General features: G+C 40.3%; 1 long non-coding RNA gene across 1 annotated transcript in view; it reads left to right on the top strand.

Moving 5' to 3' along the window:
- Positions 1-3,883: 3,883 nt before the first annotated feature.
- The window catches only part of LOC124053999, a 42,425-nt gene continuing 22,571 nt past the window's right edge, over positions 3,884-23,737 (top strand). The window contains exons 1-2 of the long non-coding RNA XR_006842293.1: positions 3,884-4,056; positions 12,092-12,135. This is a non-coding gene — a long non-coding RNA (uncharacterized LOC124053999). The remainder of the gene's footprint in view (positions 4,057-12,091; positions 12,136-23,737) is intronic.

Genomic DNA, 23,737 nt, shown 5'->3' with positions numbered 1-23,737 from the left:
GTCTTTCACAAGGGGGTACAATTTTCTTGTTTAAAATATGTAAAAGTGACAGCACTCAGGCAGCCATAATGAGAATACTGAATTGATGTTTAGCTCTGATTCATATACAAACCTAAATGTAGGAAAATATTTGTCTCAGCAGTATTTGAACCTAACACAAACGTGTACCACATCGAGGTCTTTATGGTCCTCTCAGCTGCTCAGTGAATCATATTTTGATTTGTCACATCTTACTGCAGTTGCAATCTGATTGTGTCATCTCAGACACTCAGCTGAAGTATGATAGTCACAAAAAAAAATCCCCAGGATGCACTGCTGCTTCCAGAATCGTCCCTTTTTCAGGCAGCTTCCAGGAAATTAGCAGCAGATAATTAGCATCAGCCTGGCTTATGGTTGCTGCTTTATATTTGTTTGTTTAGGACTGCTTGATTAACAGAATGTTGTAAATTAATACTACCAACAAATTACTTTGTAATTCATTTTCACAAATATGTGACATGCATTTATAGTAGAAGGAAATATTGCCAGCAGTTTTTTGTTTTTGTTTAATACCAAAACTGAATATTGTCATGGAATACAACTCCTCTTTTTGGTCATAAACTAATACTATAATAATATGATAAATATAATAAATTTTAGGCCATTCACTGGCATAAGTAAAGAAGATTGATAAAGTCAGGAAATGTATTCCGTAATGTTGGTTACTTTAGCTAACATTAATCACCATAAGCTAATGGTCATACCAGACCAAGTAAGATTAATGGTGCATTTTGGCTAATGCACTCAACATTTAATTTGTAGATTGAAGAACTTCTTTCAGAAGTCACATAGAGTCACTTTAATCATCTAAACATTTGTAGACATTTGCCACTTCTGACCAGTATATTAAAGTTTAAAGGAAAGACTTAATGTATTTATTTATTTATTTTGAATGTTTCATGATTATGTAAAATGCATTATTTCTCAGTTTTCACACATTGTTCCTCTGCATTAAAAATGTACTTTAAGATTGAAAAAAAATCCTATAAATATAACTATATATATATAACATATAAGAAAAAATTATTGTTCTCTGCTGTTTGTGCCCAAGGGGGAACTAAGAAAAGCAGAAATACAATCAAGTTATAAATAATCTCTCGACTTTTTTTGCTGGGTTGGACCATTAAAAGACTAAGATATTCTCCAAAGTGGTAGTACAATATTCAGCTCAGCGTCTCCCAGCTCAGAGCGCTAATAAAGAGCAATTCATTTTCTCTTGGTGGCACAGGGGTGGTTGTTTCGTGTGTTTCCTTGAACATAACAACAGCAGAAAAGCCTCACGGTCAGAGAGACCACCCTGTAAGCCGTAAAGTCCCACATTCGATCCTCATAACCCCCAGCATCCGCCCTGCAGAAGTCTCCTTTTAATCACAACTCTAAATCTGTACTTGTTCCAAGTGTGGCTGACCCTGCCATCTGACCTTTTTGGTGGAGGGGGGGAGTCAGGCAGTAACACAACAGCTCCGGGATCGATACAGAAGAAAGAAGGGAAGACGAGAACTGTTGGGCAAAAAAAGCATTAAACTACATTACTATTTCACTACAGCCCGCCTCAAACGAAGAAAAATAAATCAATGTGATTTCCATATAGTCGGTGCCTACAGTTTATTTACAGATCCTGGTGAATGCATCCGACAATCCAGAGGTCACACAACCCCCAACTCTGAACACAACCAGCTGATTCCTGAATGTTCCTGAGAGGCACATTTCTCATCTTCTGGCAAAGGCTAAGTGTTTCCGCACAGTAAAATGACAAACCACCGACTATATGAAAAGATGGACGGCGTGAGAGCCGCCCAAAAATAAAGCCAAAACATTTTGTTGTTGACAGTAAATCGTTTAAATATCCACCTCTGCCTTGTAACAAACCACATAGCTATCAGCTGCACGCTGGAGATCAAACTGTAGACACAACCGTTTAAGTGTGCTTGCTAAGATGCCCTATCATTCTATGTTTTTACTTTTTAAGCCAAAAACGCATATATTAGCTTTTTTTCTTTTTTACTGAAAATTACATTCAAAGTTCCTTATCCACATAGTGCTTGTAACACGAGAGACGGGAATAAATAGAAACACGGCTTCCAATAAAAGGATACACTATTGAGAAACAACTCGTTTTGTTGTCGACGCTCATTTGAACTGCATGCAGTCATGATGGTGGCGCCAGATGAAAAGCTACGGGATAACCAAAAAACTGGCTAATTGGTGCCAATCTATCTAAGGTGATAGGCCAGATGTTTCATTGGATTGGTGACAAATTTGACCCGCAGGTGGCGCCAAATGATATTAGTCGTATTCATGATCTGGGGAACATGAATATCTGTACAGAATTCAATCCACCCAAAAGGCTTAGAGCTATTTCACTCTGGACCAAAGGCTCGCTAAAGCAGTGGTTTAACTTGTAATGAAATGTGCTCCATAAATAAAATGGCCATTGTCATAATCATCACATTTTTTTCAATATATTGTACATTATTTTACTTCATCATTCATCGCCGCCTGGCATCGTGCAGTAAGCTCATGCTGAGCACCACTCACATTAAAATTCAGATTGATCAGCTCGATCCCATAATTCATTTCAGCTCTGGTGGGAGCATTGTCACAAAGCACAAGTGGCCATCCAGTTGTTTGATGAGCATGATAATTATTTCAGCCATATGCCAAGGCTTTTCAAAGCACCTGCTCTGAACCCAACATCATTCAGAGATGGACTCGAGCCGAAGACACTGTTTGCCACTGACAAACCATTATTATTGACATTCTCTTTATTCGTTATTTGCTCCTTTATCTCTCGCTGTTTGCCCTGTTTAAATCATTCTCATCTTGGCCATTCCTTCAACAACCCCGACTCCCAGTTCCCTCTCTAGCCCCCAACCCCCACCCCTATCCCGTTCACTTGATTATGGTGAGCCAGAGTCGGGGAAAGTGTCACTATGGAAACAGGGGCAGAGGCAGTGAAGGGCTCTCTATGGGAGAAGGGGGGTGGTGGAAGAGACGGAGACAGAAAGAGAGAAAAAGACTGAGAACTGGCCAGTGTTGAGGAATCCACGAATGGTTGTGTGACTCAATAAGGCAGGTAACAAATGAGTGTTATTCACCAGTGAGTGGTGGAAATGTACAGCTACGGCTTTGTCCAAAGCACCTTACTGAACCATAAGTGCCTTTCTCTTTTCCTTCTGCATTTGTCAGTCCACTCTCTTCTTTTTCACTGAGACAACAGGAGAGCTATAAGTAAAACGCCAGATGAGATACGATCACTGAATGTACAAAACATGAGCAACAGCCTATTGGCGTTGCGTTTGAGCCTTTCTTTCTGTTTACACACAATCACCATATGGTATGAATTAACTGAAATTTAAATTTAATCTCTTTCTCTGTTCTGCATTTTAATGAGAGAAATAACTTTATGATAAAGTTCATTAATCAGTTAGTACCTCTACAGAAAAATGAATTGGCAGTTATTTTGGTAGGCAATTAACCGATTTGATGTGTGAATTTGCTGCTTCTTGTTCTCATATGATAGTAAACTAAATATCTTGCAGTACTGGACACCCCCCTCCCTCCCTCCTCCTTTTCTGAGCTGTTTTTAGACAAAATATTAATTGGTTTGATTTTTGATTAGATATTTTAGTATAACAGCAAACACACTGTGGAAAAAAATTAATGATAACAGCCTCAATTTCCTTTGTCACCCTTGAGTTTGAGGAGAACAGGTGTAGGAGGTAAAGAGAGTCAGGAAGGAGCAGGTCAGAGAAAAAGGGGAGGAGTAAAAAGGGGAGGGGAAAGGAGGGTGGAGGGTGGGGGGAGCAGCATGGGAGGGAGGTATGATAGTGAGAGGGGCTGAGACAGTTGCAGAGCGCACCAGAGGCAGGGAGGAGGCAGCGAAGGAGCAACTCTCCTCCAGAGTCTCCATCCCAGAGAAGACAGACAGGAAGAAGACGGGGAGAAGTCGACAGTCCTGCCTCACCGGCGCATCCCAGCAGCTCCTGAAGTTAAAACCAAAGCGTCCACTGTGAGGTACGTTACGTCTCACTGTGTCCTTTGTGCATCTCCTTCCTTTCATCTCCCTCCTCATCTTTATCAGGACCAGCAGCAGTCAGACACTGGGAGTGTTAAGTGTGGTGTGTGTGTGTGTGTGTGTGCAAAGATCCTGCCAAGTATAAGGATCTTCAGCAGCAGGTTGCTCTGTGTGTGTGTGTGTGTGTGTGTGTAAAGAGAGAGAGTAGATGGAGCAATATAGAGTATGATTTATCAAAATGTCAGCAGTGATTCTGCTGAGATGTGGTTTCTTTGACATTTGAAGACTGATAACATTTCCTGCAATCAGACTCATTCCCAGTTCTCGGTGTGACCTGATGTTACAAAGAACGCTGAAAAGAGCTGATCACCTCAGAAACTTGGCGCATGTTGTTTCTGTTCTTTTCATCATTTTACTCACAGTTAAGCAGTCCGCATGCAGAACATTCTAAATCTCTGAGATCTGAAGCTGAAGCTTGATGTATTTTGTCAGGTGTGAGATTTGCAGCAAATAATTGGTTTCAAAATGGTCACTTTGATAATGGCGCACAAAACTCATACTTGTTTTTGAAGATTTCGACCTGCACTTCTTTGCATTTTCTTACTCCCCGCACCCCATATTTCCTTCACGAATCTGTTTTTGGAAGCTTGATATATTGAAGTAAAGTCACTGTGTCCTTTAAAATGTCTTCTACCATTCCTTAAGTGTGAAGAAATAATTAATGAAAGCAGTTTGCAGTGCAACTTCAGTCATTGCAATACATTTTCAAAATGTAACAACGACCCAAAACCCTATTTTATGCACTACACTGGCTCTGCGGCTAACAGCCTGCCTCAAAGACCCAAGTCTCTAAGTATCTGTCAACCACTCTCTTCATTAGTGCCATTAAGGATGGTCTAATGTTATCAGGAACATCGGCAGCATCGATCTGCTAACCTGTTCCCTACGGGGCAATAGCCCAAACAAGCCTCCAGTCTTAATTTTTAACTGAGCTCGTTACATACAGCAGATACAATTTCAGAGCTGAGTTGAGGATTATTGAGTGGAGTGGTGCAGGGATCGTCTTTGCGCAGATGTCATGATGTCATGCGAACTGGATGCTCTGATTCTCGGCTTCACGGTGAAAGAAATCATAACATTAGAGCAGGAGTGAAGTATCCTGTAATAACACAACGTAAGAGTATGGTGGTAGTTTTGGTGATAGTTTTTTGTGGACCATTTTGTGGTGATTTGCGATTCTGTGCTTCATATGGAGCATTTCATGTAAATGAACTGAGATCTGGACAGAGCCTTTGTTTTTCAGTGGCGCTGTAGTATAACAGCAGTCGTGCTATGTCCGCATAACATAACGTTTTGGTCATTTTCGCAATTTTTCTCAGAAAACTGCAGTTGATAATGCACAAGTAGAACATGGATTATACTCATAAGCAAATCTGTAATGTCCATAATTTCCACCTCTTCATGGTAGCCTTTGTAAGGCTTTGTTCCAGGTTTAGTTACATTTCCATCTACTGAGAGAAAGTTGCTCACTATTGATTTTCAGTGTGAATTGTATTATTTGAGTAATCCTAGCTCAAAGAGGGTTTACTGACTTGTTTCGTCTGTGAAAATATCAGGGATTTTTTTGTTTTGCAGAATACCTGTTGATAAGATCGTCAAGTGCAGGACTATCTTGCTATTTTCTGATTGTGACAACAAGTAATTGTAATATTCACCTCATCATTTTACAGATTTGACTCCTCAATCTGCAAATTATTAATCAATTGAGGATTAACATATAGAGCCATGGAATTTATATGGCTGCAACTAATGCTTTTTTGTATCACCTGTTCATCTGTCAATTGTTCTCTTGATTTAAATATTACGCTTTTAGAAATGTCAGAAAATAATGAAAAATGTCCATTATGGTTTCCAGAGCATAAGGTGGCATCTTCAGGGTGCTTGTTCTTTCTGACCAACCATCTAAAACCCAATAGATATTCAGTTAACTATTCTAAAGAAAGCCAGAGACATTAACATTTGAGAAAATGATGAAAAGGATCTTATATACGTCTCGTTACAGCTTTGTTCTATACATCACATGCTGTAAATCTGTGATAAGCATGACACGATTGCAGTTGTTGCAGTGTTGAGGTCAGACTGTACTAAGCGCAGTCCTACAGCAGATGTATGTATTCATGTGCCTGTGGGCAGCATCTGTGTATGCGTGGACGTGCGTGGGGATGGCGAAGAAAGTATATGGAGATCAATGCAAGCAGCTGTTCTCTCTACACTTCAAACGCTGCTCTGTTGTTGGCGCATCAACGCTCCGACAGGCCTCGCGCAAGGGGATCAAAGGCTAATGAGACAGCCATCGCACAAACGCACCCGGCAGACCCATGAATATTGATATGGCTCAGGAGAGAGATGGAGGCAGGGTGTCTTCACTCTCTCAACCTCAGCTTGATAATTTAAAGCAGGGGTGTTGTTGCAATGTTGTCTATGTTGGAAGGACTTCTGGGTTTTCAAATGTAGCCAGAATGTGTGGACAAGTGTTCAACAAGCTGATGACAGATTTAGGATTTCTTTAAGGTGTATAAAATGTCAGCTTGACTCTATCTTTATTTCACATTGAATATGCTGTAGGTGCTTTAACTTCCATCACTTACAGCAACTGACAGTTCAGTGAATGCTACAAAATGGACAAATTCCTACAACAAAACCCACACTACAAAAAAGCTCTGGTTTATAATTTCTAAAGCAACAATTCTTAAAGCCCTCAAAACTTGTAGTATTTCTCTATACTTACTTCTAACACTTAAACATATCTGCAACATACAGACCACTGACTGTTAAATAAAGATGGGTAATTAGAGTGCTCCCCAAAACTAAAGCTAAAACATCTTGATTGCCCCCTGGTGGCTGGTTGCAGTATAGCTCATAAGTCCCACCTCTCCATTTTAGCTGATGGGACTTGAGGCAAAGAAAAAACTCAAAAAGCAAATCAAATAAATTTTCTCCAAAGATGGTTTCTGTCATTTTAGATAGTTCTTATGACACTGAAATGTGTTCAAGTGTTAATTTTTCTGACAAGTTTGGTTTTAATGAGTTATTTCTTGCTATAAAAAAGGTGTGTAAAGTCATGATTCACAGCTGTACCCTGCCCAGTCGTGCTTATGAGTAGGAAGTAAATACAGTAAAAAATACAGTAAATAGTAGTAGTAAATAGTATAGTAAATAGATATAGTAAATGTGGCTCCACTGCTGCACAGACTTTGGCTCCAAATGACATCACAAGCACAAGATGGCAGTGCTCCTGTACGGATTTGGACTGACAACCCACCAACTGCCATCATATTTTGATTCAAAATATCCTAAATCCTGATTGGTACAATGTAATAGGTGATGTCACCTTTTTCCAGCTAAGCCCCGCACATTTAGAAGCTGTTTTCAGGGACTTTCTCTGTTTTATACTTGCAGATTAATGAACAATGAAAAGTAATTTTAGTTGTGGCCTACAGTAAAATAAGGTATATTTTATTGTAATCTGAATGAAATGACTGGAGGAACACATGAGCCTGCAAATCTAAATCAAAATCACCTCTTTTCTATCTTTACAACGCAGTACTTCTCTTTTAGGCTAAAATAAGACCACAAATCCACATCCAAAAGACCCACTAGTCCACTTTTAGAAGCTAACACGTTTTCAGTACTGCAGTCAGCCACTATTGGGAGCTGATTCTGTGCCATCTTAATGAGGCTGATTCAGTATTTGTCTTTTGTCTGACTGCTCCAACAGACGCCACTAAGTGTACAGTCGCCTGGAGGTGATATGTCCCCCACAAAATATGCATTGTGTTTCTTACCTGAGGGTGGATGTGTTGTCTAGTGGCACAGTTAACCTCCTGGATATCACCAGGTTGTTCCTCCTAGTGGTCGACAGCTACATGACATGTTAGAATTAGCTCTTTGTCTTGCATTATCTATCTAAAAAGCGACAAGCAACATCCCCCTCTGGCTAAGGTTGAAAAAAATAAAATAAAAAAAGAAGCACCTAAAAAAAAACAGCTAAAGGTGACATTTAGGATTTCACTTTCCAACAGATCCCACTGAAAGTTAAGAGCACAGTGAAATGATTCTCAGGGTGGTATGTCATTTCAGCCCATTCCTGCTGTCAACAGGCGGGCAAATAGACACAGGGAGGAGGACAAGTACAGCGACAGGCAGGGAGGCAGGCAGGCAGAGGGAGACTGATGCAGCAGGAAGGCCGTCTACAGTGCGTGGGTGACTGTGCCTCTATCTTGACTTGGGCTCGTAAATCAAGGCTCCCCTCCGGGGCCTATCTTCCATTCTCAGACCTTCACAACGGCTTGTTCTCCAGCCTGTGACGAGAGGGGCTGTTGTCATAGGAGCTATCGATCGTGTGGGATGAGTTTGTCAGACCGGGGGATTTCACCCATCAGAGCGTGGTCACTGAAGTGTCCCATCTTGTCTCTGTGTCTGTCTGTGGGCTACATGTTCTGTCAAATGCCCAGTCACCACTAGCTACTGTCAGCTGCAGCTCACAGAGTTTCTTTGCACAATAAAATTTCAAGTAAGTGGTTCACAAACTTAAAGCAAGTATTGTGCAGGTTGCCTGGAAGATGAAATTATAATGTTTTGTAAATTTCCTTTAAATCCTAAAAATTTAATGCAGCTGAACTGCAATAAACAATCAGTCCAGGGTCTTTCCTTACCTTCCATCCAACTGGCACTACACCAGAATAAGTTGGTATAGAAATGCTGAACATTTCAATGAATAATTTTTTTGAGGAAAAGGGAGATTGACACCACCTTCAGGATGCTACAGCCAGCAGCCTGTGTCTCACCAACACCTCTAAAACTCACAGATTTAACACAACATGTGCTGTCTGTTTAATCAGAGTGAAAACCAAAGCTGTGTTTTCATGGGAGGTGCCGGACGATTTCTTGGCAGGGAGCATTTGCCAGACACCCAGCAGAGACTGCAGGAATTCATTTTTACCGTATTCTTCAGTTCTCGTATGGATTAAACAAACACAATGACGGATAAGCGTATTTCCAGAATGTCTACTGAGATCATCACAAAAACTCACAGTTGTACACACAACACAGTTGCACAGTTTAACCGCATTGCAGTTTAGTAAAACTGAATGTTTTTGACAATGCAAAGAAAATGAACACAGTTGGGAAAGAAAGGACACACACCTACAGCGTGGCTGTGGTTATCAGGCTTGTTAACAACATAAAACAATTCAATCAAAAGACTACTTGTAGTTAATCTCTCTGGGCCTGTTGCTTGCCACACCACAGTGCATATGCAAATGAATTTCTGATGATGTTCAGATGCCACCGAATATGCTCGCACAGTGAGCTAAGACATCAGAATCAAAGTAAACTCAATGCAGAGAGGTCAAACCTTGAATAATTTTCATTATTTGCAGAATCTTTGATCCACTTGGCTTTTAAAGCAAACACACAAATACAAGCACATGCTTTAAGAAGACTTGAAACACAATGATACGCTGATGTTATTCACGTGATTCGTAGTTTCCAAGGAGTCGAAGCTACTGTGTGTTAGATTTCTTTTCATGTTCTTGGTGTTGCTCCTGTTGCTGCTGGGTTCATACATGACCAGACTTACAATATGTTTTAATGAGATGAGAAACTGGATGAGAAACTAAATTTAAATCAAATCGTATGCAAATTTAATTTCTGGATAGTGGCTTTGAAAAAAGTTTAACCCTGCACATAATGGATTTCCAATAGCATTCCCACCAAAATCAGACGACTTTAAAACCAAGCGGTTAAATTATTCCCGAGCCCTCACTCCACCCTTTAAAAGCCAATTAGGTGAACATTTCATGAAAATCAGGGACAGCATTTGATCTCCTGGTGTCATTTTGAATTCAAGAGGGAATAAATTACACAAATTTGACAGTCCCAGAATTGAGGACCCCATCCATCTGTCACTCTTGTCACGTGAATACTTAACAAGCTAAAATCCTCCATTATGTGATTTTGATTCTCTTTGGGTTATTTCACACATGCACGTACAGATATAAAATCTTCATTGTGAGAAGGAACAATCTATGCCAGTTATCACTTGAAAAGAAGTAAATTTTATTATAAAAAGCAACTATTTTCAAGTCCAATAAAGAAAGTTATTTTACACACCAACATGACTCCCTTGCATCACAGAGAGGTAGTGAGAAAAAAAAATAAAAAGAATAATTTTTGAGACAGAAATGAATTTCTTTCCACCAGTCTCAGAAGTGATATGTAAATGAAAATGTATTGAAAATGATAATAGCAGTAATATTGCGCCACCATGTCACCAGTGCCTCCACATTCTTTGTCTTCAGGCAGTTTCAAAGCATTTCTTCATCTTGTTTCCTCACCCTGAAAGCCTAGTTTGTGAAACTCCACCGGCGCTGCACACAAGAGCACTCCCACTCAACCTCCCAGCCTGCTGAGAGCACTTGAAAGCAATTTTCTTTTAATCAAGTTCACTATAAAGGCCCCTCTGATGCCAACCTCAGCAACACTACCATTTTGTTTTTTCAGCTCCATCTCTCTCTACATTATATTGATTTCTTCATGAGTGTTATGAAATACTGTTTACTGACATAATGAGAATTCTCTTTGAGTTTATTGCTCTGTCAGGACAGATACAAATATAGGTGCACTCTTAAGTGGAAGCCTCATTTTTCAAATATCCACTCCAGGGCAACAAGGTTTTTTATTTAAACAGAACCTTTGCACTACCACTAGGTCCATGTCTATGATATAGATATGGTTTTCTACATTCCTCAAACTCAGCAGTGAAGAACCAATCTGATCTTTTCCCACCTTCAGTCGGACAAATCAAACTCAAAAATAACTGATATGTCACAGGAGAAAAAAAATGAATAAAATAATACATTTTTATCAAAATACTTTCTCTATTAATCAATGAATTTGTGCAGCTCTGCTCATCATATTATCGTAGAAGTATGAGTTGGTTGAAGTAGAAGTAGTTGGACCAAAGTGTCACAAGATAAATCTAAGAGGGCATGAGATTAAAAGAAAAAAAATCAGCATTACTTTTCTCAAAAATATGCTTTTTCTTATAAAAACATTGAATAATTTCACATCTTTGGACCTTGAACAGTTAAGCAGTGACAAATATAGCTCTCGCATAAATATAATTAAGTAAAAAAAAAAAAAGTTGTTTTATAAAATAGTTCATTCTATCACTGTGATATCCATGTCCTTTTCAAGGCTTTGAAGGTTTTTCAGGAGGGTTTTGTAGGCTCAGTATGAGCTCACCTCCTGCATGGCCATCCATCCCTGATGTCCTCAGGCAAATAAGTTCCTGCTGTATCATATTAGTGAAGGACATATTTTCTAACCACTTAATAGTCACTGACCTTGAGACTGATGCTCCACCTTGGATAGGAATGTTGCCCCACTGCACTGTTAATTCAGAGAGTGTTTAAACAAGTGCACCTTGTTTGATACGATGCAGACACGTGCTGCATGCAGCTAAGGTATAAAGGTATGAAAGTATAAAGCTCTGTGAGGCTGGATCTAAGTGCAGAATCTGTTGAGAATTCACTACTAGTGACATTAAGACACCAATGTTACACAAAATACATAAAGTTGGTGTGTATTTATGTGTTTGTGTGTCTTTGCTGTAGTTTGTTATAGACTCTGCACACTGTAGTTCACGCACTGTGTGCTTTTATTTGGATGGTTTAAAGCAGAAGAATTCCAGGTAGACATTGCCTGCGTATGTGTTCATTTTAAATTAAACCGAAGCCTTGCTCACACTCTACCCAAAACAGTTCACTGCATTATACACAAATGTTTGTTCAAACGCCGGAGATTGTTTCCTGAAACTGAAACTCTAAGAAAGATTTCTACCTCCAGGCTAAAACACATCATCATTTAGTTTGGCTGGAATAGTATTCCAAATAATAAATAAACAAATAGAACAAATATTCCTCCAGCACTGAATTTCTTGCTGTTTTCCTCTGCACATCTTGTCTGCAGGTCAAGAGGACATGAAGACTGTTAGCTGTGAGAAGAATACAGAGGTGAGACTTACTGTTCTTACTGTCTCCTGTCAAAGACTAATAACTAACATCCTTGAAATGATGGATGATAACCCATAGCGTAGATCAGCCATCATTAAGTGTGAGCAGTGCTTGATGTGTTAGCAATGACAAGTGATCCCTCAGTGTATTTATGGTGTTCTATAGCAGAATTGTTCTGGTCTTGGTTTCAAGGTTTAATTCAGTACTTACTTATATATGATATACTGCAGAAAAAACAGGCTGTAATTTTAAAGTTGTAATCCTACGAGATCTCAGTCTCAATCCTAGGAGACTTATCGACGGTGTGGTTTAACACTACAGATGACGATTTGGCTTTGTTCTTTTTTTTTTTAATTATCTGCTTTCTTTTGCATGTCACCTGGTCCTAAAACACCATGTCTCAAGTAGCTAATCAGACTGTAAACAATGACCAGTGCACGTTGCAAGGAAGTCTTGGCCCGGATATTCGTTATCCAGATATTTGTTAGCTGCACTGAAAACCCTGTAATATTAGATATTAGACCTTCAGGTCCTGAGACAGCTTGTTGAACTGCTAAACAAACTCTTCTTGTTTTCATAAAGAGCTGCGATCTGATTCCTTGCTGCATGTAATGGCTGTACTTTTCAGCACAACAGCAAGACACAGTAAACTTGGTTATCATTCCTGTCGAGTTGGAGGTGTACAGCCTGTCACAGCTGTTTTCGTTGATGCATTTTTGATTAATGTTGGCAGCTATCTCCAAGTGCACTGGTAAACGCACTGCATTTCCTGTGACAGCTTCACAATAAAAGCCACTGTCAGCATGTGTTTTGCCAACTTAACACTTTAAATTGAAGTAAATGTCCGTGCATGGGTTCTTGGTAAAAGTCACCAGCCAAATGACAAAAGTCATAAACTCAGAGACTGAAGATCACTACTCAATACACAGCTGTAATCCTCATCCAGGACTTAGCTGGACTGTTCTTCCATGAATTTCAAAGTGGTACACATGTAACCATCAGCGAAGCTGCATATTTCATTTCCTTCTTTCACTGCCCTGCTGCTGCACTGATCCCCAAGAGGAAAACCTGTAGCATCCATATAGTATCGAAGTCATGTTGTCAGATTTCTACGCTGAAAAACAAAATTACTTCTGCCTGCAGAGACTCATAGACTCCGGATAGGCTTTAGAAAGAAAGGAAAACACAAGCATTTTAACTGAAAACATACACATACACATAGACACTGAATGAGATGAATGCAGAGCCGACTATGCATTATATGTCTTTTATATAAACTGCAATAAAAAGAAAACCTTGACTTGATCAAGTATACAAAAAGAAATTCTAAGAAATTAAAACGCCATAACCGCCTCACATATATAGTACTGTTATAAAAAAAAATAGGAAACATTACATAGAAAATGATTTAAAGGTGCTGATCCCATTGCCAAGCAATATATAATCTACTAATCAGGAGGTAATAGTTTAAACAGAGCTATTGTCACATAGATCAAGTATGGAAATTACATCCTACCCAGATGCCTAATGGGCCTTAATGAAATTCCAAAAAGGACCACTTTAAACTGGCGGCACAAAAGGTACTTTAACCGATAAAAATGAGAAATGAATAAAGTCTTGAAATATCTTTATATTAGATATTAAAGTGCATTCCTTGTGCAGCAGAACTTTGTGAAAATGTGAGCCTAAGTGAAAACAGAACAAAAGCTTAGGTGTTAAAAGGTTTTATTTCCTTGACATTTCCTATTTTCAGCTCCTATCCTCTGTTTCAATTTTCTGTTTTCCGTTGCCCAGGACTAAAACTGCACCACTGCAAAAACCCAAAGTGATTACCTTTTTTTTTGCAATCTGTTTATATCTAGCTGTTGTAATGACGATGGTATCCCGAGCTTCCAATCTGCGTTAATGACATGACTTCTGTGCCCACATGTTGCCGTTTTCCTTACAGGAACCTGCATACACACTTTGTGAAGCCTATAAAAGTAATCACATTCATTGCTTTCAGGCAGCATATAGTATATCTGCAGCTATAGAGGCGGAGTATGGAGGACCAGTGAATGTCCAGCAGTGCAGTGGGCCATCTGTTCTGTGATAGTTATACAGGAAAAGATGATGTGTCTGGAATAGAATATTTGCATTACAGAACATGAGCTTAAATCCTGTGTTTTGTCACAGTTTTAATGATGGTACCCTCACTAAGCTCAGGTTGCATCGTATCAGCGCTGACCCTCATGGGCTGAGCTCTGGTGACACCTTCCAATCTGTGTTAATGAGATGACTCCACTCTGTCTACGGGTCACAGTGATATTTACAGAGACCGTTGTAGCAGCAGAGATCCACGCCTCCCCGTGGCGCTCCCTCACCTCATTTGCATAGCTTTCAGACTTCCCTTTCTCGCTCTCCCTCTTTCACCGCTCTCGCCTGTGCTCCTCCATGATCGACAGGCTCCTTCGCACTTCTCTTCAGTTTGTGTCGCACATGTTAATTAAAGCCTCTAATTAGCTTTCCCCACTAAAAGGCCACATTAAATCAGAGCTGGAATGGCAAATGATTCCTGGCATTAGCATAATTGTGTTTTTGAAGTGTAAAGATTTGGGCATTAGGGATGCTAGTATGCGTTTTTGTTTCAGTGATTTGTTGTATCTGGGGCTCGGGGCCCAAGGGGCCACTGGAGGTTGGCTGTGCGGGTTGAAGATGCCCCAGGACCCCACAGGGGCCACACACTAATGAGGCCTGCCCCTCTCTGATGGAGCAGATACAGGAAAAACAAACCTGTGATGTGCTACCCTTAGGTAGTCCTGAGAGCTCGGCTGCTGGCTATTACTGTTGAGTTTTTCAAATGTTTTTTTTTTGGTGGGCACAAAAAGGAAAAGCTATAGTTTCATTATGTGACAGAAGGCCAGAATCTCCACAGCTGATCTCTCTAAATATGTGTTTTTGATCTGGGGGTGAACTGTCCTTTTAAATTGCAGTTATTAAATTACAACAAAGGCTGCAACAAAATACAATTCATTGAATGCCAGGTAGCTTTTAGTCTTCACTTTTTGACTTTCCAGTCTAACAGAACTCAAAACAGACAGAATTATCTGCTTTTAAACTGCAGGAGTATCTGTAAAATAAAGAAAGGGCAAAGTTAGGTGATATATCAAGGGGAACATTTGTGAAAACCATCCACCAATCAGCAGCGACAAAGAGGAAGCGTTAGTGGCACTCTGGGAGGTGTGGGAGTTGGTTAAACTATAATCCCAACCTAAATAACCTTAAATGTGTCCAGCAGCTGAAATAAGACTTTTTCTGTCCAGGTAAAGTGATTATTTCAGAATTGACTTCCTTGTTAGTGTTGTTGAGGCTCTCGTGCCCCTGGACCTAACCGTGTCATGTACCTGGATTTACTGGTGATTAGTGCTGAGCACATCTGCAGCTATCAGAAATGACTGAAGCTGTCACCATCCTATGAATCAGGCCTTGGGGTAGACATGATGTACTTTTCAAGAGCTTCCTCTGGGCAAACTTGCTCACTGACTACTGTAGCTGAATTATTCAGGGTCACCCAAAGGCACAGTGGTGGAACAGTGACAGTTTGGGGGTTGTGTGATAGCTGAGAGTGTTGTCATATGAGTTATTATTGAACCAGCCAGAGATACCACAATGCAGTATATTCCTGCTCAGGCCTTGAATCCGCTCCAGGCATGAAAACCCATTAAGATGCATTGGAGGAAGCAGCAGAGTAGAAGAAATGATGTAAGGAGGAAGAGGCTGCAGACAGAATTATCTCCACTTCTACACCAGGCGACTTTTAATTTGATTAATTCTAATTAAATGATTTTTTTGTGTCAGCAGTCGAATCATTTCCTTTTCTTTAAAGGACCACAGTTGATTACATAAGAACATACTTCCATGTTCCTGAGGTGACAAATGAAATTATGTGGAATGATTTTTATTTTTTTTTTAATGGCACAATGAGGAAGGAAGAGAAAAGAAAGAAAGAAATACGAGAAAGCAAGAGAGGAGGAGGCGGAGGGAGAGACACGGACAGCAGACAGAGAAGAAGTGGGAGAAATATGGAGACTGCAAGCAGCGCCAGACTCTGTGCGGAAGTCTAACATTCATTATGTCTGTTTCAGTGGTGCTGGTAGTCAGAACACAGTAGGAGATCTCAGTCAGTCGGCAGAGAAACCAAGGGCACTGCCAGAGGCTTGATTTACACAACAAAAAGACATTTCACTGTATGTGACCTGGACGAGACTTTTTGTTTTGCCAAGTTTATGTAGCTGCTGCTGAAGCCAAAAGGAAAACATTCCTGTAGCACGAGCTGTGATCGTTGGCCTCCACGTCCGTCTGCACTCACTGCATCTGTGCTGATGAAAGGACCTGTTTGCAAAATCAACAGGTGTAAAGTTTTGAGCTTTGCTAAGATTGAAATGAGAAGCAGAAATCTGCAGTCTCTGCAGGGAAAGAAGGCAAAAGTGTTGCTTGGCACACGAAGCTGAATAATTGCTTTTATAAACAATAGCAATGCATTTTGTTATAATAGACAGAACAGCAGGATAAAGCTGGCAAAGCACAGGCGCTCGCTCTTATTTTGTCTCTCCAATTTAAATTTAAATTTGCTTTTCTGGCCTCAACAATTATGTAAATATAGTGTTTCCATTTAAAATGTAAATATGATCATTTTGGGGGAAAAAACGACTCTGCACAACGCTACATATCATCCCATAATTAATCATTAATACATTTTAGGATTATGATAAGGTATCAGGCACCAGGTTCATTTCAAATTTCATTCTGATCAATTAGTTGCACAGCAGGTTCGGGTTGTTCAGCCAGGAAAAACAACAATCCTTACACACCAATTCCACCAGTAGACCTGATAGTGAGACTGATGGGAAGGTCATCAGTGGATCGGGCATTTGGACAAGAAATTTAAAATTTAAAGTGAAGATGGACGAAAAGTGAAAGGTTTTTAGGATTAATCCTCAAGGTTGACAAAGGTGTACCAGATTTCCATTAAACGACTGGCAAGGTATTTCACTCAGAACCACAAATGCAAACCAGTCAGATGGATTCATCCTCTGGGGATCGTGAATGTGTGTAGAAAAATCTCATAACAATCCACAAAATAATCGCTGAGATATTTCAATCTGGACCAAAGCCGTGGACTGACCCTTCATCAGACTAACAGTTGATAAAGACATGCTGCTGACGAGGATAAAAAAAAAACAAATACTCTATTTTGTTTACATTTAATAAATGCATGATTTGTTGCACAAAAGCAAACCTAAACATTCTGAATATGATCAAAAACATGATCATATTCAGCTATACAGACAGACAGGTAGTGGTTAAAAAGTATGCGTGTTACATAGTCACAGGGCTGTGTTTCAGCATTACATCATTAGACTTTAAATGAACCATGATGTGCTTACAGGTGTGCGTTTATTAGCCATTTTACAGCAGCTTGGAAAGACTTGACTCAGCTAACCAGAACTGAGGACAGAAGCAATCTGTTCAGCAACCAGAGTAAAACAATATAACTTCAGACACCACACACCCGAGCCTTGGCTCTATTTTTGCACTTTTGTGAGAGATTTAATCTATAAGCTCATTACTTGCAGTTCAGTATGGGTCATTTCTGTTTATAAATCATCATTTTATCAATCAAGCTCTACTGGCCTTTAAAGGTGTTCTCATTTATTTTGTACTACTGTGGGGCTGATTGTAGAGTCCTAAAATGTGAACAAATAACATGCAAACATTTGAAAGTGAATTGTGTGCGTTCACCTTTAAGAGCCAGTGACGGACAAGCTTGACAGAAACGAGCCTTTGACGAGATGACGCGAGAGAGAATAAAATGATATTTTCATTAAGAAAAAAAAATCCCCGTGCCTCATTTAAGATGGGGATGGGTGAGAAGGGGCCTCCAGATATCACAGCACAAAAATGACAGGTAAACACACACACACACACACACACACTCTGCAGCCCTGATTGAGTGTAAGTGTCTGCGATGGCGGTCAAGGTCAGCTGATAATGGGAGAGATTGAGGACAGGGTGAGGCAGCTGCAGGGAGGAGGGGGTCGGCAGCAGTCTCAGGTAATGAGATTTACGACCCTGAGCTCTCACTGCACCCCCTCACCCCCCCCAGCTCAAACCCCTCCTCCCTCCCCCCCAGCTCCCCTCGCCTAACATGATTTATAGATCTAATAGACGTAAGCGCTCCCGCCTAAGATAGAGGCTTCACATTATCACCGAGGAAAAGTCATCCGTTCAACAGGGCAAGAATACAGACAACTCTACCAAGATGTTGCTGTGTGTGTGTGTGTGTGTGTGTTGTGAGGCTTCAGTTCATGCCACAAACATTTCACTATGTGTATGTGCTGGCATTACAGACACAGTTATTCAGGTTCTTTGCAATATTTTTCCCAGTGCTGAGGAAAACTACTTTAAAATATAATTTAATACAAACTTAAAAGAGAGTTATTGTTTGGTCCAGTGGTTTGTTTTGCTGAGCACCAGCTTCTTTTTGCATTTTCAAAGCGCTCTGTCTTTTTTGTGAGGCCACTCGTTTCAGTGAGTCACTGGGGTGGTCACTGCAGCTCTTTTTCAGGCAGCCAATGATATATTAGATTGGGGGCAGCGCTCCTGTCTTAGACAATGGAAGAGAAGTTTGTTGTGGCCATATCTTTCTAACCTGAACTTTATCAGAGACAGAGACAGAAAAGCCCATTTGTGGGAGCATTTTAAAATTTGTAGCTTCTTTGCAGCAACATCCATATTTGAAGCACTGTAGTCCACCACAAGCTCATTGGTTTCAGCGGTATTGAGCTTCAGGCGATTGCTGTTGTAGCACGTGATGAAGCTCTTTATCAGGTACTACATATATGAGAGTGGTCAGACGTGGATGTAAACTGTGACTTGACAGGTGTGCAGAGCCATACAGCTGTGAGGCCGTAGTTCTCGTTGAGTTGCAGTAACATGACACACCACAGGAGTTTGATTCAATCCAATCATCTTCACATGTTCTGATGTTGTTATTTTAATGAAACACCAAAGGAAGCCTCTCTTTATAATATCCGTTTGCTCAGTGTAATAAATGTGAGGAAAACCAAAGCAATATTTAAAAAAGACGTGACTGAAAAACCGATTGCGGGAATTAAAAAACAAGCCTAGAGAGCGATTAGCTGCAGAAGTGATGGGATTACTCCAACATGCCACCCTCCACGCTGCTCCGCTCATTGTGCTGCCATTCTAAACGAAGTGACATTCAACTCTAACGACACACGAACAACGCTATTGTTCCAGTACGCTGCACAAGCCGACCGAGACACAACAGCAGAAAGGATGGAAGCCACCGAACTTACTGCTCATTACCAGTACAACCTCTCAACAACGGAGGCAACGTCCAGTGTCTGCTCAGCTCTGTTTACTGATGCTCCTGCAAAAAAAAAACACACACACATACAAAACAACAACAACAACAATATGGTGACAGCCAGATTGCCTCCCAATAGATGGAGTGTTAATATTTGCACTAGGCCTGCTGTACGTGTTGAAAAAGATGGTAGATTGGATTTCGAGCACACGCTTACACACACATAAACATGCACAAACACCCCCGTCAGTTGTTTGTTCTTACGCAGTCTCCCGTCTCAGTGTATTTTGAGAATTAAACCAATAAGCCCCCATGCTAAGCCCAGCCTAGCAGTTATTGATGTGTTGCCTTTTTATTGTCTGGAGTTTATTCCGTTCATATTCACTGTGTCTGCCTTTGTGCCAAGACGCAGTTGCTTTAAACAGACTGACACTGAAGGGCTCAGAGACACGAGAGCAGCTGCAGAATCTAAAGCAAAAAATATGTTGTAGAAGGCACAGTAATGCTCTGATGTCTGTTTAGCACACTGCAGTTCCTTTAAAAAAGTGCATTTTTTCATTTTAGAGGAGTGAATGTGAAAAAAAGTATACACAATTAATAGTTTCAGCCTGAAAACCTTTCTAAAGAGATATTGTAACCAGTAACTGGCAAGCGATATATTACATAAGACACAATATCATTTTACTGATTCTCGGCGGTCTCTTCTTTTTTTGTTTTTACAGCAGCAGATTACAGCTTCGTTTGCAATTTCTTACAGCAAAAACAGTCGTTTTGTGATAATAACTTTCTTCAGAGCATGCAGACATTTCAGTTACCTTGTAGCACATTGCAAACTGCAGGTGAAGTAAACAACCATTGACTTTTATCTTAATTTTAAACCTAGGTGCTCCATTTGAAGAAGAAATGGAAGGCTGTAATCTGTAATGTGTAATGTGAAATTCAGTGTCCCCGTGACCTAAAGGCTTAAGACATCTATCATGCAAATGTAATGACTCCGATTTAAGCCCGACCTTTGCTGTATCTGCTCTCGTTCCTCATTTCCTGTCACCTTTGTATCGTACATTCATCTGTCTAAATAAAGGAAACAAGCCAAAGAAAGCTTTAAAAGAAAGTTGAGGTGTCCTGGTTTTGTTGGTGATTTAAGATGCTATCCATGTGTGCACCATCCAGCAAGGGATCTTTGTTAAATTCAGTCCATCTTCTTTCTCCCCTCATTTTTGTCCTTCTAAATGAAGGCAGGTTCCTTATGTAAATTTCTCACTTTCACAAGTTATTTAAATTTCATAAATAAATAAAGAGATGCAGATTAATTAACGAGGGGTCAGAAAAATAAGCATTTTACATTTTCAAAACAATCCCCTAGAGGAAGCCTAAATACAAACCTGAATATTTCTAGGAAACTTTTAGGGATTATTTTGATGACATTGGTGCTTTATTGCATAGATCACAGAAAGGGTAGATGTAACAACAAAAGAGTTATTGACTTCTTTTCTTGAAATACTTTAAGGCATCAGTGTAGTAGACACCCCAGCAAGATGACTCACCTTAAGCAGCTTCCCCCTGCATGCCCCTGAAATCATATCTCTCCCATCGCATTTTATCTCATCACACCCACTGTCTCTGTGCGCCGGCGCTGAAGCCCACGGGGAAGTTTGTCACTTTGATAACAGGTGGGATAAGAAGCGCAGTCAGGCAAAGACACAAGACTGCTACGAAACCGCAAAGTTTGAAAAGAAATTACAGCAGCTGCTTCATTTCTTCTGAGGTTTAAATAAAAATGTTATTTAAAACAGACACAGACACAGAGAGAGAGAGAAAAAGAGAGGAACTTTGGATGCTCTTATTAATTTTCTTTATTTGTTGGCGACTCGACTCTTCGTCACCTGAGGTAGCGTCCTCGGCTGCGAGGATAATAAATAGTGCTGTAAACGTGCCTCTACAGTTTTCAGCTCAATAGAGAAAATGCACAGTTGATTTCTCTGTGGTGGCTCAGCTGCTTTATTTGCAAAGAACTGAAGGGGTGGGGTTTTTTATTTTCCTTCTGTTGTTGCCTCTGTTGGTTTTAACAAAAAACACTCCTGAGCTCCACGCAGAGTATGGATGTCTGGAGGTTACAGAAGTAATCAACATTCAGTCCAGAATGGAGAAAAATAACAAAACTTTAAGGTGATGCAGAGGACAGCTTCCTATTCTTGTTTGACAATGCAGAGTAATACTGCTGTCTGGATTTTCTGATCTTGTTTATCATTTTTCTTCTCTCCTATACATCAATGCCAGCCTCAAACTGTACATTTGCACAAGTCTAAACCCTTTACAAGTGTGACACTGATTTCCTTTATCAGACGCCAGAATTTCAGTTGTGATACACGACTACAAACAACCAGATTAATAGACGGCCAATAAAAACCACAGCCTGCCACTTTTAGCACATGCATCCATACAAGTACAGTAGCAGCACTTGAGTGCTAAAACATTACAGCTTTGTTTCAGCACAGAGGTGGGCGTGTGTTGCCAGAGAGAGAGCTTAAAATGGCTGCTGAAAGTCAGAATACTGGAGCCGAACCAAGCTCAGCAGACGGTGCACAGGCTTGAGGTTGGATGGCTGGGTTCGAAGGCAGCAGCTTGTTAGGGTGGAAATGGATTAGCGAGAGGCACAATGGGAGTCTTAGGCGTGTCTGCTGTGTTGTGTTAAAGCCCTGCCTACGTTGCCCGCGCTGCTAGACTCGTTTATGCCCAGCGGTGCATGCAGCGGCCAACTCTCACTCACAGGGCTTTTCTAATTGCCACGGTTTCTTCTGTGCTTTCAGCGACAGCCTTGATTCGGCGTCCATCAAAAACTATGAATTAACCTGCAGCACCGCACAAACGCAGCTGGTAGTGGAATTATTTCTCTTAACATTGTTGTGTTACACTGGGGGAAATGCTGCATATTGTTTAACAGTAGGATGCAGAATTTCTGATCAGTGAGCAGGTTTCCCCTCCTGCAGCTACAAACTCAACACAGATGATTATTTTCACTGCTCTCAAAATGCTTATTGTAAAGGTGGTTTCCATGTTTTTTCATTACTGCGTCAGTTGGTCCAGACCGAAATACTAGCTAACACACCTTAAATTAAGGTGTGTTGGTATTTAGTTCAATGCACCACTGTTCCAAAGTAAAGCCTCTCAGAGCCACTAGCATGGCTGTAGAAACATATTGTTTTTCCGGAGGGACATACTGACTCAGACAACGAAAGCGAAGGGCCCCAAATTGGGCAACTGAACTGACACATGAAACACAAGATCTTGGATGGTCGACTGCTTTGTAAAAATGACCTGTCTGGAAAGTTGGAACAAAGTTTCAGGGCTTTTTCTACTCTTTCCCGCGATAAGTCAGTGATATAATCAGCCTGCTCGGTTGAACAATTATGTTGTGTTCCTTGAACGTTGCAATACTGATGAACAACGAAATATTGTTCACTCTCGGTTAAAAACACCACATTCAGAGTCAACTTCTCTCTTACTTTTTCATCTCTGTCTTCACAACTGCTAACATAACTCGTCACTAGAGGTGTGTGCGCCCCCTGTTGGATTCTAGTTAAATTGCAATACAGACTCTTTGTAGTCATTCTCCTCAGGATTCATTAACATAATGCTGCATTTTACTGATTTTTTTTTTAGGGGGGATTGTTTTAATTTTCTTTGAGGATGTTGCAGGCCGGACTGACTGGATGTATTATGCCCATGTGTGCTTTAGACTATTGTTTTTAAATAGATAAATCACCAACACAATAATGATTCAGCTTGTAAGCACTTTAATCACATTCTGTGCATTTGTACATGAAGTGACATACAATGGAATGACAAGTATGACATGCATTACTCTTTGCTAGAGATTTCTACAATGCAACGCTGCACTTCTAATAGATGTGTATATACAATTATGTGATTTTTGCCTATTTTGCGGGGGTGTGTTAAGCCCTTGTTAAATAGCAGTCAGTGGAGAGATGACAGGAAGAGAGAAGAGATGGGGAACAACATGCAGCACGGCACTTGTAAAAACAGGGCCACCCACATTAACTACATCTATTCATTATTTATACCTCACACTGCCAGTAAGAAGAGGTACACCTAGGTCAAGTCAGCAGTCTATCACAGGACTGACATGTATAGACAAGCAACCACAGGCCTTATTCATAGAAGACATTTTGGCATGTCACAGTAGGAGAAAGCACTGATGTAAACTATAAT

Source organism: Scatophagus argus, chromosome 22 (assembly GCF_020382885.2).
Source record: "Scatophagus argus isolate fScaArg1 chromosome 22, fScaArg1.pri, whole genome shotgun sequence".
NCBI lineage: Eukaryota > Metazoa > Chordata > Actinopteri > Scatophagidae > Scatophagus > Scatophagus argus.
The sequence above is the reverse complement of the archived record's forward strand: the minus strand, read 5'-3'. Positions and strand labels throughout refer to the sequence as shown.